Genomic DNA, 13,289 nt, shown 5'->3' on the forward strand with positions numbered 1-13,289 from the left:
TTACCCCCTAACCTAACCTACAAGCCGTATCCTTACCTACTCGCCTAATGGGGGTGGGGGGGAGTTAGCCCCCCTTACACTTCCGTTTTCTAAGTTAGACATAATAATACATACAGGTGGCTGCTATCATACATACACCCCCAGCAGTAATAAACATAACAGAGTGAAATAAGAAGATTACAATAAATTGAAAATGGATTAGGCAGGAAATTTTGGGAGCATCACCATATGCAGCAGTAACAACTCAATGGGGAAAAATAGGAATGTCCGAAACAAAGACTAGGATAGGAGGAGGAAGGCTAAGGTGTGTGAATGGGATAGAAGAGGGGAGAAATAATTTGTTGAAGAAAATTCTGGAAGAAATGAAAAAGAATGGAAATAACAGATGGATGAAAGATATGGATATGAACGATAGAACCTTTAGGAGAATGGGAAGAGAAGAGCTCGAAGCCAAGATCAGAGAAGTAGATAGTAAAAAGTGGAGGGATGAGATAAAAGAAAAAAAAATAGTTTAGAAATATACATACAAGAAAAAGGTCAAATAGGAGAAGAAATGATCTATGACAACAAACCTGATTCAGTTATTATGTATAGAGCTAGGGCCAACTGTTTAAGATTAAATGATAGGAAAAGACATGAATTAGGAGGAAGGGTAGAATGTAAACTATGTGGGGCAGAGACTGGAGACCTCGCTCATTTCATTCGTGGCTGTCCAGACCTCAGCGGCGAGAGAAGGAAATTAATAGAACCACAGCTACTGTACGAAGAAGAAAAGAAGATAATAGGAAACGTTCTGTTTAAGAAAGAAGGAATAGAGAAGAGAGAAGAATATATATATCAGATGTGGAAAAAAAAAGAGAAGAAAATAAAAGAATTAGAATAAAGAAGAAAGCTAAGGAGGTGCCGATGGAAAGGTGAATCTTTCCGGCTAGCAACTGAACTTTAACTACTAGTGAAACTGGAATTCACTATAAGAAATGGACATTTGCTGGCTAGTTGGGTATTTTTCTCCATTCTACTAGGTTAGGTTAGTTGGGTTTGTTAGGTTCTGTACCCTTTTACACATCTCAAAAGTGATAAATAATCATGTTTTGGCCTGTTTTGAGCCACTTACATAAACCATATATTTTTTCCAACTGGTTATCTTGTGCTTATTCTGCATTTCTAGCCATTATTATGTGTTTTATGTTGTCAATGGTACCAGTAGATTGAGTTTGTGCATGTATTGTACCACTATATAAGGGTAAGGGAGTTGTGCATGAGTGTTGTAATTCAAGGGGTATTAGTTTGTTGAGTGGTTGGAAAAGTGTATGGTAGAGTACTGATTAATAGGATTAAGGATAAAACAGAGAATGCAATCTTAGAAATACAGGGTGGTTTTAGAAGAGGTAGGGGATGCATGAATTAGATTTTTACAGTTAGGCAGATATGCAAGAAATATTTAGCAAAAGGTAAGGAAGTGTATGTTGCGTTTATGGATCTGGAGAAAGCGTATGATAGAGTTGATAGGGAAGCGATGTGGAATGTGATGAGGTTATATGGAATTAGTGGAAGGTTGTTGTAAGCAGTGAAAAGTTTCTACAAAGGTAGTAAAGCGTGTTTGTTCCGTAACCGAAATACAAACCACGCTATTTACAAAGGGTATTACTTTTAGCGTAGCTGAAATGGCGAGCCATTAGAATTTAACGAGGGTGTATTACCCCCGCGCTAGTTAGCGGGGGGGTAGGGGAGTGGTAGCTAGCTACCCCTCCTCCCCCTCACACACAGGTGAATACTCACTTTAACTTTTGGCTCGGACTGTGACAGACGTCTCTGTCTTGGTCCTCGCTTGGCAGCCATTGTCTGTTTTGTCTTTACTTAATCGCTTACTTTTCATTTACTCAATATATATGTAAACATGTTTTCATGTTTGTATATATATTTGAGTATAGAAATAAGTAAGTTTCCTTTTCAGATGTGTGTGTGTAGTGTACGATATCTACGTGGAGGCCTCGGCAGTTAGGCCACCACGGCGTATTTTATGGGTGGCGTTCGAGTTTGACTTATGTCTTTCTCTCTCTCTCTCTTGAGGTCGTTCACCCTTTTTACTACGTGTTACTACGCCCTTGTAGCCTAGCTTCCTTTCCGTGTGGGGGGTTGCTACGCCGTACGTTTGTATCAATTAGTTATGAATCTAATTGTAGTTGTTTTTTGTTTAGAACGATTCCTTTCGGGGTTTTCGTTCTTTCTTTAGTGTTCATTCATTTTTAAATTACATAATTACATAGTTACATAATTATAATTGTTATAATTCTGTTTTGGTTACAGCTCTCCTTCCGCGAGTGTAAGTGGTTGTGAGGGCACGTGCCTGTTGTGTAATTCTTGTTCCTTTTCCTCGGGATTCCTCTTCGGAGCCTTCCCGGGGGAATGAATGTGTACTAATATTATTTGTTTTATTATTTTACAGTTACCGATATAGTTCGTTTCTGTAATATAGCAACAGTGTGAGCTGTCTGGTGGAGTCCTGGGGATTCGGCTGTTGCTGCCTCCCCCCTTGTATTTTCGTCAGGGGCGTGTCTCCTTCTACTGGTAGTACTCCCGTGTCGACGGACAGCTCTCCAGTTCATTTTAGAACATTCAGGAGGCTTGCCTCCTTGGGCGGATAACTTTCCTTCCGAGGGAAGTTTTTCCTGTCCAGGCTTGAGTCTTTCCCCTTTTGGGGGGTTCTTCTCTTGCCTTTTTTTTCGTGCGACTATGCTCTTGGTGCTGAGCGGTCGCACCTGCAGTTTCGCTCAAGGGGCTGGGCAACTGCAGGAGCTCCTCTTCGGAGGATTGCTCCTTTTAGGTCACTGGCTGACCAGTCTCTTCCACGAAGTGTTTCTCTTTCGTTCGCGAGAGAGTACACTCATAGAGACTCCTCTTCGGAGGTTTCTTCTGTTGCTGTTGCTGTTGGCCTCCCTCGCCGTAAGGCCCACCGTCCGCCTCGTCGTAAGGGCCTCTCATCTCCCTATAAGGGTGCTTGAGGCGCCTTTTTGGATCTCCGTTTGCAGCCTACAACTCCTTTTTCTCGATCTTCCGCCTTGGTGCAGATGGACAGCAGTCTGATCTCGTCTTTCGACGGGCAACGGTCTTCCCGACGGACAACGGTCTGCCCGACGGACAGCGGTCTTCCGACGGACATCAGTCTCCCGGCGGACAACGATCCCTTCGGGGCAAAGGGTTGCCCCCACGGGGGTTCTTCCCTTGCGTGTCAGGGTTTCCCTGCGTGCCCTTCTGCTCATCAGCGCTCTCCTGTTCGTCAGCGCTTTCAAGATGATCTTCCCTGCGGTTCCTGTTGGTTCCTGTTACGCGCCCTGTGCGCCCACGTTCGCCCTCGCGATCTAGAACTTCGGTTCAGGTCGGGGTCAAGGACTCTTCTTCTTTGCGCAGGCTTCCACGCGTAGCCTTCTGCTCGTCAGCGATCATCAGCTCGTCAGCGATCATCAGCTCGTCAGCGATCATCAGCTCGCCAGCGTTCATCAGCTCGTCAGCGATCATCAGCCCGCCAGCGATCTCCGGATCGCCCACGTGTGTTACAGCCGGCGCGCCAACGTTCTCCAACACTTCTGAAGGAACATGGTTCGCCAGCTACTAGCTCACCTGCGCATGCTGATCACCATCGCGCGACCCTCAACTACGGATGCTGATCGCCATCGCACAACCCTCAACTGCGGATGCTGATCGCCATCGCGCGACCCTCAAACTGCGGATGCTGATCGCCATCGCGCGACCCTCAAACTGCGGATGCTGACCGCCATCGCGCGACCCTCAACTGCGGATGCTGATCACCATCGCGCTACCCTCAACTGCGGATGCTGATCGCCATCGTGCAACGCTCAACGGCGGATGCTGATCGCCATCGCGCGACCCTCACCTGCGGATGCTGATCGCCATCGCGCGACCCTCAACTGCAGATGCTGATCGCCATCGCACGACCCTCAACTGCGGATGCTGATCGCCATCGCGCGACCGCACACCTGCGGATGCTGATCACCATCGCTCAACCCTGCGCATGATGATCACCATCGCGCGACCCTCAACTGCGTATGCTGTTCGCCATCACGCGATCGCCCACCTGCAGAGGCTGTTCGCCATCGCGCGACCACCAACCTGCGCATGCTGATCGCCATCGCGAGACCCTGGCATGCTGACCACCATCGCGCGACCCTGCGCATGCTGATCACTGCTCGCGATCGCTCACCTTCGCATACTGCTCGCCATCGCACGATCGCTCACCTGCGCATACTGCTCGACCATCGCGTCGGCATATCACAACGCGCCATCGCCAACCTGTGAGTTAGCGCTCACCACCGATCGCTTGTTGATCCATATCGCCAGCAGTCCTCCTCGCCCACGCGGCAGCGCGTTTCCTCACCATCGCGCTAACGCTTGCGTTCGCCGCCTCGGACTCGCTCTCATCCACCTGCCCACCCTCGCGACCGCTCACCAGCGCGACCGCTCGCCTGCGCGCCAGCGCGACCGCTCGCCTGCGCGCTCGCGCGACTGCTCGCCTGCGCGCCCGCGCGCCCGCGCTACCGCTCGCCCGCTCGCCCGTGCAACCGCGCGACCGCTCGCCCGTGCAACCGCGCGACCGCTCGCCCGTGCAACCGCACGACCACTCGCCCGCGCGCCCACACGCCCACGTGCCTGCACGTCTACGCTCATGCTCTCCAATGTTCGCCCACGCGCGAACCAACGGTTTTTTCCATCGCGCAGACGGATGATGTTCCGTCGCGCGAACCTACAGTGTTTCTTCGCACAAATGTCGGCTTATTTCTTGCAGTATCCATTGCTCGTCTATGGGTTATCGCCCGCCGACCACCAGGAATTCTCGTCGCGCGAGCTCCAGGGCAATTGCGACCACGATTACCAATGGGGTTTTCGCAGCATGGCCAGCCTGGCGAGTTCTTCTGGAGCGTATTTCCAGAACACTGTCTCACCCCGTAAACACAGAGCATGGCACTTGCAGAATAGGAGAAACTTAAGAGAGATCTGAACAACACTCCTCTATTCCTGAACCTGGGTTAGCCCTTCCCCGTCATTCCCTGGAAGGATTTTTGGCGGGGGGGATGGCTTTCCGTTCGAGATTTCTCCATCGGACAAGGGGTGACTGCTTACCTCTTCCTCTGGGAGCTTACCAGGTTCTTTCCCTCCTCGGTTACGGCCCGAGGTTTGGTTCAAGGAAGCTACAGGAAGATCAAGGGTACTTTCCTCCTCTCGAGCTCAGGCACCTTGGCCTTTCGTCGTTAGTATCTAACTTGCGGACAAGCTCGATGTTGTACCATCTGGACGCGCTTACTGAGGGCTTCCTTCGGGTGTCTCATCTGTGGAGGTCGACGACCTCAGACACCCTTCCATCCTTGAGAAGAGTTTGTTTGTGCCCAAGGACAGAGACTTAGACAGCTGCTGTGCGGAGTAAATCGACTTCCGGTTTCACTCCTCCAAGGCGCTTTCTTCCAGACTCTGCAGGGCTCCAGCGCCTTTTCTTTCAACCACGTCGGCCTAAGTTATCGGCTACGACAACTGGGACAAGGTGTCCAATTGCAGTTTTCTCCTGTCAGGAACAGATGGCACGGGAGACTCCCCCGGGGGGGCATAGTCCTAAAAGGAGTTCACGAACTCTAGGATTGCAGGTTTTTCGCTGGGAGGATGCTTAAGGTTACTCATCCGAATGACAGCTTCCCGATGCCCATTCTCGCATATTCTCTGTGAGTAGCCAAGGATATCGCGCCTGCCGTCTGTCAGCGAATTCAGTGTCTCTGAACCTCTATGCCATAGCGTCAGCAGAATTGCCCGGTTGGGCAGAATGATCCATACCTTAGGCGAAGGTCTTCCTTAGGATCATCGACGGCTTCACCCCCGGCCCCCTCAGTCGATCCTTTCTTGTAAGGAAGGATCTGAGAGGGGATGTCCATAGTCGACCTCTCAGCCCAGATCAAGTTTGTCGAACAAACTTCGGCCAGCAGAATCGATCAGACTGGTAACGAGGCGACAGGACTCCTTAAAAACCCTGGATCGGAAGGACGGGTACTTTCAGTTTCCATTCCATCCATCTTCCAGGGTGCTCGTCGAATTCAGCCTAGACTGCAAGTATTCCTGCTTATGATGCAGTGTGGCTATCCCGCCGTGGCATAGCAGGTTTGTTTCCCCAGAGAACTCTCCCTGCCTTCCTCTTGGCCGCTCAGGGGCAGGCTTCCGCCCCCTCTGCTGTTTGGAGGGCTGGTCAACTCCTGTAGGCTCGGGTTTCGACCTTCTTCAGCGCCGGGACAAGCTTCCGGATGCTTACCATGAGTGTGGGCTCATGGTATTTTGCTTGGAGCCTTCTCTTCCTCTGCCTCAACATCTGGAGTATCTGGCCATGATATTGAGTCAACCGCCTTACCACATTGGAAACCCCGCTTCTCGTCCATCCAGCGAGGTTAAGCAACGTCGGTACTTGGATGGGTGACCACCTGGGGACGCCAGATTCTGTTACCACATCCTCCGAGCCTTCCTTTCGGTTGACTGTGGCAAGACTGAGGAGAGTCGCAGTACCTGTTCTCAGTCAAGCAGAGCTTTCAGCCCTACCTTGAAACGTTTCCTAGTTCTTCTTTCCTCATTGACCCGTCTATAGTCCGAACGGTCGCCTCAGGGTAAGTTCCATGTGGGGCGATCCAAGTTCCGGTGGTTTCAGGCAATGTTTAACCGGACTCCCTGGCCCTATGGGACCAGCGGAACTATTAGACCTGCAATGGGTGTTGACCTATGGAGCCTCTTGATGGTAGTGGATATTCTCGTCCTTTCCCCACATTCTTGATGCGGTTCTCGGACTCGTCAAAGGAAAGGGGACGGGGGGGGGGGCATGTTCCGGTCCAGGCCTATGGTCAAGACCTGAAGGATACCTCTCCATCATTCAGGCAGGCTTAGGGACCTTAGTCTGGCCCCTCTTCAGATCCTACAGCTACTGCCGAGTGTCCCCGTTGCGCGTCGACTTCATTCTAACCAGCAGGGGACGCATTTTCACACCTTCACATCTTGCAGTAGAGATACCGGGATGATTGAGATTCTCTCAATACCACCATCGGCTCTCTCATTCCAGGCAGGGGAATGTTTCTCTCAGACTATCCGAGCAGAGCCTCATAGAGAGAGTGTACCTAGGGGTCTTTGACCTTGGGTAACCAGCAAGTGCTGGTCTGGGGGACCTGATCGCGACAGCTTGGAACCTCAAGCTTCCGCTAGTCTTCCCCCCAGTCTCAGTCCCCGAGACACTGGCAAGATGCATTCCGGTGATGGTGGGACAACTTCGACGCCTGCGTCTTCCCTCCTTTTTGTCTGCGGACAATGGGCCTCAACAAGACCAGGTTGTCTGTCAACCTTTCAATGGGAGAGCTCCACTGGGACTACGCGCAGAACGGTTTCTGGACCCTCTGCTTCCCCTGACGGAACTCCCGGGAGAGCTTCTCCCACGGCGCAGACTACTCAAGCAACCACACTGCGACATCTCTCCCGAACCGGGACGTCGCTTCGGCTTCATGCCTGGAGACACTACGCTTCCTCCTCTAGAAGAGACAACCCGCTACAGTCGCGGTACGGAGGTCGCGTCATCTGCGATAGTCATCCACAGGGGTCTCCCAGGCAAAGTGAAGAGTCTAAGGTGGTTGGTGCCGTGGGAGATATACCCCTTCCCTTGAGGCCTCTTCTCCAGCAATAACAGTCTTATTGCCTTTCGGCGGGAGGAAACTCCTTTCCGCTCTCGGCAATGAAGCCTGTCGCTCAGCCTTTCCCTGACCTTCAGGCTTAAAGGGATAACTTTCCTGCCCGCTGGACCTATCCTCGCTCATGCGAAGCTACGATCGTCCCTGCCCTAGTCGGAGGAAGACCTCCAACTTGGAGCATGGCTCGGACTTTTAGTCCTTTAAGAGATCTTCTCAAGACCCCTTTTACGACAGGCCTCGGATTGTATTCCGCCTTGGGTCTGCTGCTCACTCTGGCCACGGCCAGTGTGTAAGCAATCTTCTTGGTCTCTTACTACTCCCCCCTTTCTAAGGAAGAGGGGAAGGCAACATTCAGGCTCGCTCCTGAGTTGTTGGCTAGACTCAGAATCTGAGGGTCCCGGCCCTTCGGTCCGATTCATTCAAGATTTCGAGTCTCCATTCTGTGTCTGATGTCCCAAGACCTTCTCTTTCTTGCCAGTAAGGAATCGAGAGGTTAGCGCTGGGAACAGCTGCAGTTTGTCCTCAGTTGCAGCCGATTTGGGAACACAAGGAGGACATGGGGGGAGAGTCACCAGTATACCTCTTCAGCCCGGACTCAAGGACATTCATCTCGTCCTGTCTTCAGACACTCCCCCGTCACGTCGCCCTACAGCACGATGTTGGATACATCGCAACGTCCCTTGCCTTCGAGTAATACTACTCTGTGACGCAGGTGCTACAAGCTGGAGTCTGGAAGCGTCTGTTGACCTTCGCAGCCCGCTTCCTGCAGGGCGTGACCCACAGGAGTCTTTGATACGTTTTCTATCGCTCTGTAGTGGCTACACAACAGCTGGTCTAACCTCAGGCTCCCTTTTGGACAGGTAGCAGAAGGTTGAGGGCATTGTTATCAGGTTTTAGTCTGCATGAACGAAAGAAGTATGTCTGGCCCTTACTTCTTTCTTCATCATCCCCTCTACGGGGAAGCAGCATCCTGGTCTCTGCATAGCTGACCTCGAACCTCTGCAGGTAAACCATGCTTCCTTGTGTTCCGAGTATTGAGTCAATACTGTCGCGTCCCCCATACCCTGACGAGGTGGTATTGGGAACGTCCTAACCCAGAGTTCCTTCTGGAACTCCAGGTCAACTGCCTAGGACGAGTCACACTTCTTCCTTCACACACAAGCTTACGTAGGCCACATGGTTCCTTGCGGAGCAAGGAACTTGTGAGGTGCAGGGACTCCTTTTCTCGAGTGCGACTCACTCGGATTCTGAGTCCCCGGGTAAAGCCAAAGCCAGTATGGCTGGGGACTTTCCACCCTTCCTAAGGGATAAGTCACCCTTTGTAAATAGCGTGGTTTGTATTTCGGTTACGGAACAAATGACAAATTCGAAGATACCTGTAATTTGTATTTTTCCTAACCATACAAACCTTAGCTATTTACACATATTTGCCCGCCAGCCCTGTCCCCCAAGACAAGTCTTACCTCTAAGTGAAAGTGAGTATTCACCTGTGTGTGAGGGGGAGGAGGGGTAGCTAGCTACCACTCCCCTACCCCCCCGCTAACTAGCGCGGGGGTAATACACCCTCGTTAAATTCTAATGGCTCGCCATTTCAGCTACGCTAAAAGTAATACCCTTTGTAAATAGCTAAGGTTTGTATGGTTAGGAAAAATACAAATTATCTTCGAATTTGTCATGTTAGGATAGGAAATAAAGTGAGCCATTAGTTTCCGGTGAGAGTGTGGCTAAGACAGGGATGTGTGATGTCACCATGGTTGGTTAACTTGTATGTTGATGGAGTGGTGAGAGAGGTGAATGCTCGAGTGCTTGGACGAGGATTGAAACTGATAGACGAGAGTGATCATGAATGGGAGGTAAATCAGTTGTTGTTTGCGGATGATACTGTACTGGTTGCAGACGCTGATGAGAAGCTTGGCCGATTAGTGACAGAATTTGGAAGTGTGTGAGAGAAGGAAGTTGATAGTTAATGTGGGTAAGAGTAAGGTTATGAGATGTATGAGAAGGGAAGGTGGTGCGAGGTTGAATGTCACATTGAATGGAGAGTTACTTGAGGAGGTGGATCAGTTCAAGTACTTGGGGTCTGTTGTTGCAGCAAATGGTGGAGTGGAAGCAGATATAGGTCAGAGAGTGAGTGAAGTATGCAAAGTGTTTGGGGCAGTGAAGGGAGTGGTAAAGAATAGAGGGTCTCCTGCTCGCCAAACACTCCCGCACGCCAACGATCTTTGCGTGCCAGCGTTCTTCTGCCCGCTTACGCCAGCGCTCTCCCTCGTGCTTGCGCCGGTGCTCTCCCGCCCACTTGTGCCATTGTTGTCCTACGCGCCAGCACTCTCCTACACGCCAGCCAGCACTCTTCCATGTGCGCACGCGCTCGCCAGCGGCAGCAATCTTTTGCGCGAACTCACCAGCATTCTTCCACGTGCACGTGCCAGCACTCTTCCGCGCGTACGCGCCAGCACTCTTCTGCGCGTACGCGCCTGCGCTCTTCCATGCACAGCGGGCTGTCTTCCACGCGCGAACCCAGCCTCTTCCGCGCGCGAACCCAGCCTCTTCTGCGTGCGCGTTGGGGCTCTCCCGCGCGCACGCGCCCGGGGCGCTGTCCTACGCGCAAGTTCTCTCCCCACACGCTCATGTGCATTCTAGGGAGACTGCACGGCACCTTACTGTGCGCCAGGGCTCTCCTGCGCAATTGTGCTCCGAGATCCAGCTCTTGCCAAAGACCAGCGCTTGCCAGTACTCTTCTGTGCATTTACCAAAAACTACGCTTCAGCAGAAACTGAGCACCAGCATCATCCTGTGCGCCAATGCTCCTGCACACTTGTGCAAGAGGCAAAAAGAATGAAAACTTTTTGACAGATCATCATTGCCCCATTCCCCTCCCCGCAAACGCATTACAGCATGTCCGCCGGGATAAGAGTGAAGAGGCCTCACAAAAGGGTTCAAGATCTCGAAGATTCCATCTTCTAAGGGGAATCAACCGCATCTACTATCGGTCGAGAATCCTTACAGGGAACCCTTGGTCCCTTTCTCCTCATGAGTTTTTCCTGATAGTACCACCGTCAGCAAACACGATCTGAACGTTGCAAATGACCTATCATTAGCTCGCAAATCTCTAATTACCAGAACACCAATCACTAGCTCATCGCCCGCCATTCACTAGTCCGCTGATCGCCAATTTCTAGCTCATTGTCCACCAATGAGAAATCATCAACCGACTGGTTGCCAGATCACCGTTTGCTGATCGCTAGCTCGCCGATCGCCAGATCGCCAATTGTTAGCTCATCCCCCTCTGATCATTGACCTCCAGTCTTGCTAATTGCTAATGATCTCCCATTGCTAGTGTGCCAATCACCGATTGCTAGTCAATAACCAGGCATCAGCTTGCTGATCACTAGATTGCCGATGGGCAGCTGGTCTTTCTTCAATCATCGACCTCTGCTCTCTGATCTCTGACCAGCCAATCGTCAGCTTGCTGATCTCTAGTTCACCGATCGCTGATGATCAATGGCTCACTGATCACCAACTGACGATCATTAAACCATTCTGCTGTCTCTCAGGGCTCTCCAAGCTGGTCACCAACTCATTAATTGCCAACCTTCCTTGGCTGACTACCAGACAGCCTTTATCTGCCTGTCAGTTACCATCATTAGCTCACTGACCGCCGATTCACTGATCATCGGCAGTTCGCCGTTCACCAGCAGTTCGTGACTCGGACTTACTAGTCAACCTCTGCCCATGTTTCCCTAGATCGGAAGGCCTACAATACACTTCTCACTACTTGCCGTTCATCATCACCCCAATCCACTAAATCTATCGGCAAACGATCGACAGCCCCCATCAGTGGCTTGTCGACAGGTGACTACTTGCGAGCACTCTCTAACTGCACGGTATGAACAATCCCCAGCTGTTTACCATTGATTAACATTTGCCAGACCGATGCTACTCTATGGGATAGCATCAATCCCATCAGGGTGCATGGTAGGGTTAAGCGTTGCCTTACTTCTATCAGTTAGAGGAGTTCTCTCCCATTGAAGAATCCTTACACAGGGTATGCGTCCCATCCTTTTCGCCATGAGTCAAGACCCCAGCGTCAACAATATCCCATGCGAAAGGATCCGCAAGGAGCTGTCCCTTTGGGTCGATGTCCACACCATGTTATGTTGGAGTTCGGACAAGGGCTAAGTCCACAGGTTTTCATTTGCACGCTGGACCTAAAGGATCCATACTTCCAGGCCCAAACCATCCATTTTCTAGGAAGGATTGAAGATTCAGTCTAGACAAACAAGAAACACCAGTTCAGGGCACTGTGCTTCGGTCTTTCCACAGCACCCATTCTGGACTCACAGGATCGGCTTCCGTTTCCTCCGTTTCTGGACGACTAACTGACCTTAGCAGACTCGGTGGCAACTTTGCATTAGCACCGGACCTTCTGAAGTCTTTTTACCAAGATCGGGTGATCATGGTAAACTTTTGGAAGTCTTCCCTACTTCCCTCTCAGAAGACTGGTACTGTATATCTGGGAATGTTTCTAGACACCAATCTCCACAAAACCTTCTCATCAAAGACAGGCGTAGAAAAGTCACAAGACCCTTTCTCAAAACGAGGATAACTCCCAGCCCAGAGTGACTTTTTTCCTCGGACACCTATCATCTCTGGCCTGTCTAGCATCCAACTGCCGCCTCAATATTTGTTCTCTCCAGGGGCGGCCTGAGTACGATTGGAATCAGGCCTTCGATTCCCCGGACATTCTGATCCCCATGTGACCAGAAGTTAGGACGAACCTCAAGGGATGGGTGTCAGTCAAGAATCTACGGAGTGGTATAACCTTCTCATCCTTCCCCACCCCTCGGACTTGATGCTGTGCTTAGACACATCAAAAGAAGGGAGGAGGGACCATAGTGCTGCACCACACGACCTCAGGCCTCTGGACAGAGTCCGAATGTACCCTCACTTAAATCTCTTAAGAGAATGAACGCTAACTTTCCAGTCCTTCAACAGCCTCATCAGTTCCTAACGGGCTACTCAGTGGTGTGATGAGCGACAACACCACATAGGGTCTCACATCAACAAGCAAGAAGGAACTTGCTTGCAGCCTCTTCCCATCTAACAGGATAAATACTAAGATGGGCCAAAGTTCGTTCGGTAGCACTATCAGCCCGCTTCATTCCACACCAGAGGAATGTGCTTGTCGACAATCTGTGCACAGCTTCTCAGATAAGGGGTACCGAATGGTATTTGGATCACCTTGTAGCCGACAAAGTCCCAACTTTACGGGGTTCTCTAGCTAGCTATGGATCTGTTCGCAATGCCGCTGAACCTCAGGCTTCCACTGCTCCCCAGTCCTAGACCCCAAGGCTCTCTGGCAAGAAGCATGCGAACAACGGTGGGTACAACGACGACGTTTACGTCTCATCCCTGTTTTGTCTGGTGAAGGGTACTCGACAAAGCTAGAATATCGGTCAGTTTCTCAAGGGCTCTCATAGCTCCGCTATGACATTATGCAGGACGGTTTCCAAACCTTCTGCAGCTCCTGATAGAGCCTTCAAGAGAACCCTTTCCATGTCACTGACAACCACACTT

The 13,289-nt window shown here is 51.0% G+C and overlaps 1 protein-coding gene across 2 annotated transcripts in view; it reads left to right on the forward strand.

Moving 5' to 3' along the window:
• bisc (biscotti) overlaps positions 1–13,289 on the forward strand; it is a 34,316-nt gene that overhangs the window by 730 nt on the left and 20,297 nt on the right. The window lies entirely within an intron of this gene.

The sequence above is a fragment of the Palaemon carinicauda genome, chromosome 22 (assembly GCF_036898095.1).
Source record: "Palaemon carinicauda isolate YSFRI2023 chromosome 22, ASM3689809v2, whole genome shotgun sequence".
Classification (NCBI taxonomy): Eukaryota; Metazoa; Arthropoda; class Malacostraca; order Decapoda; family Palaemonidae; genus Palaemon; species Palaemon carinicauda.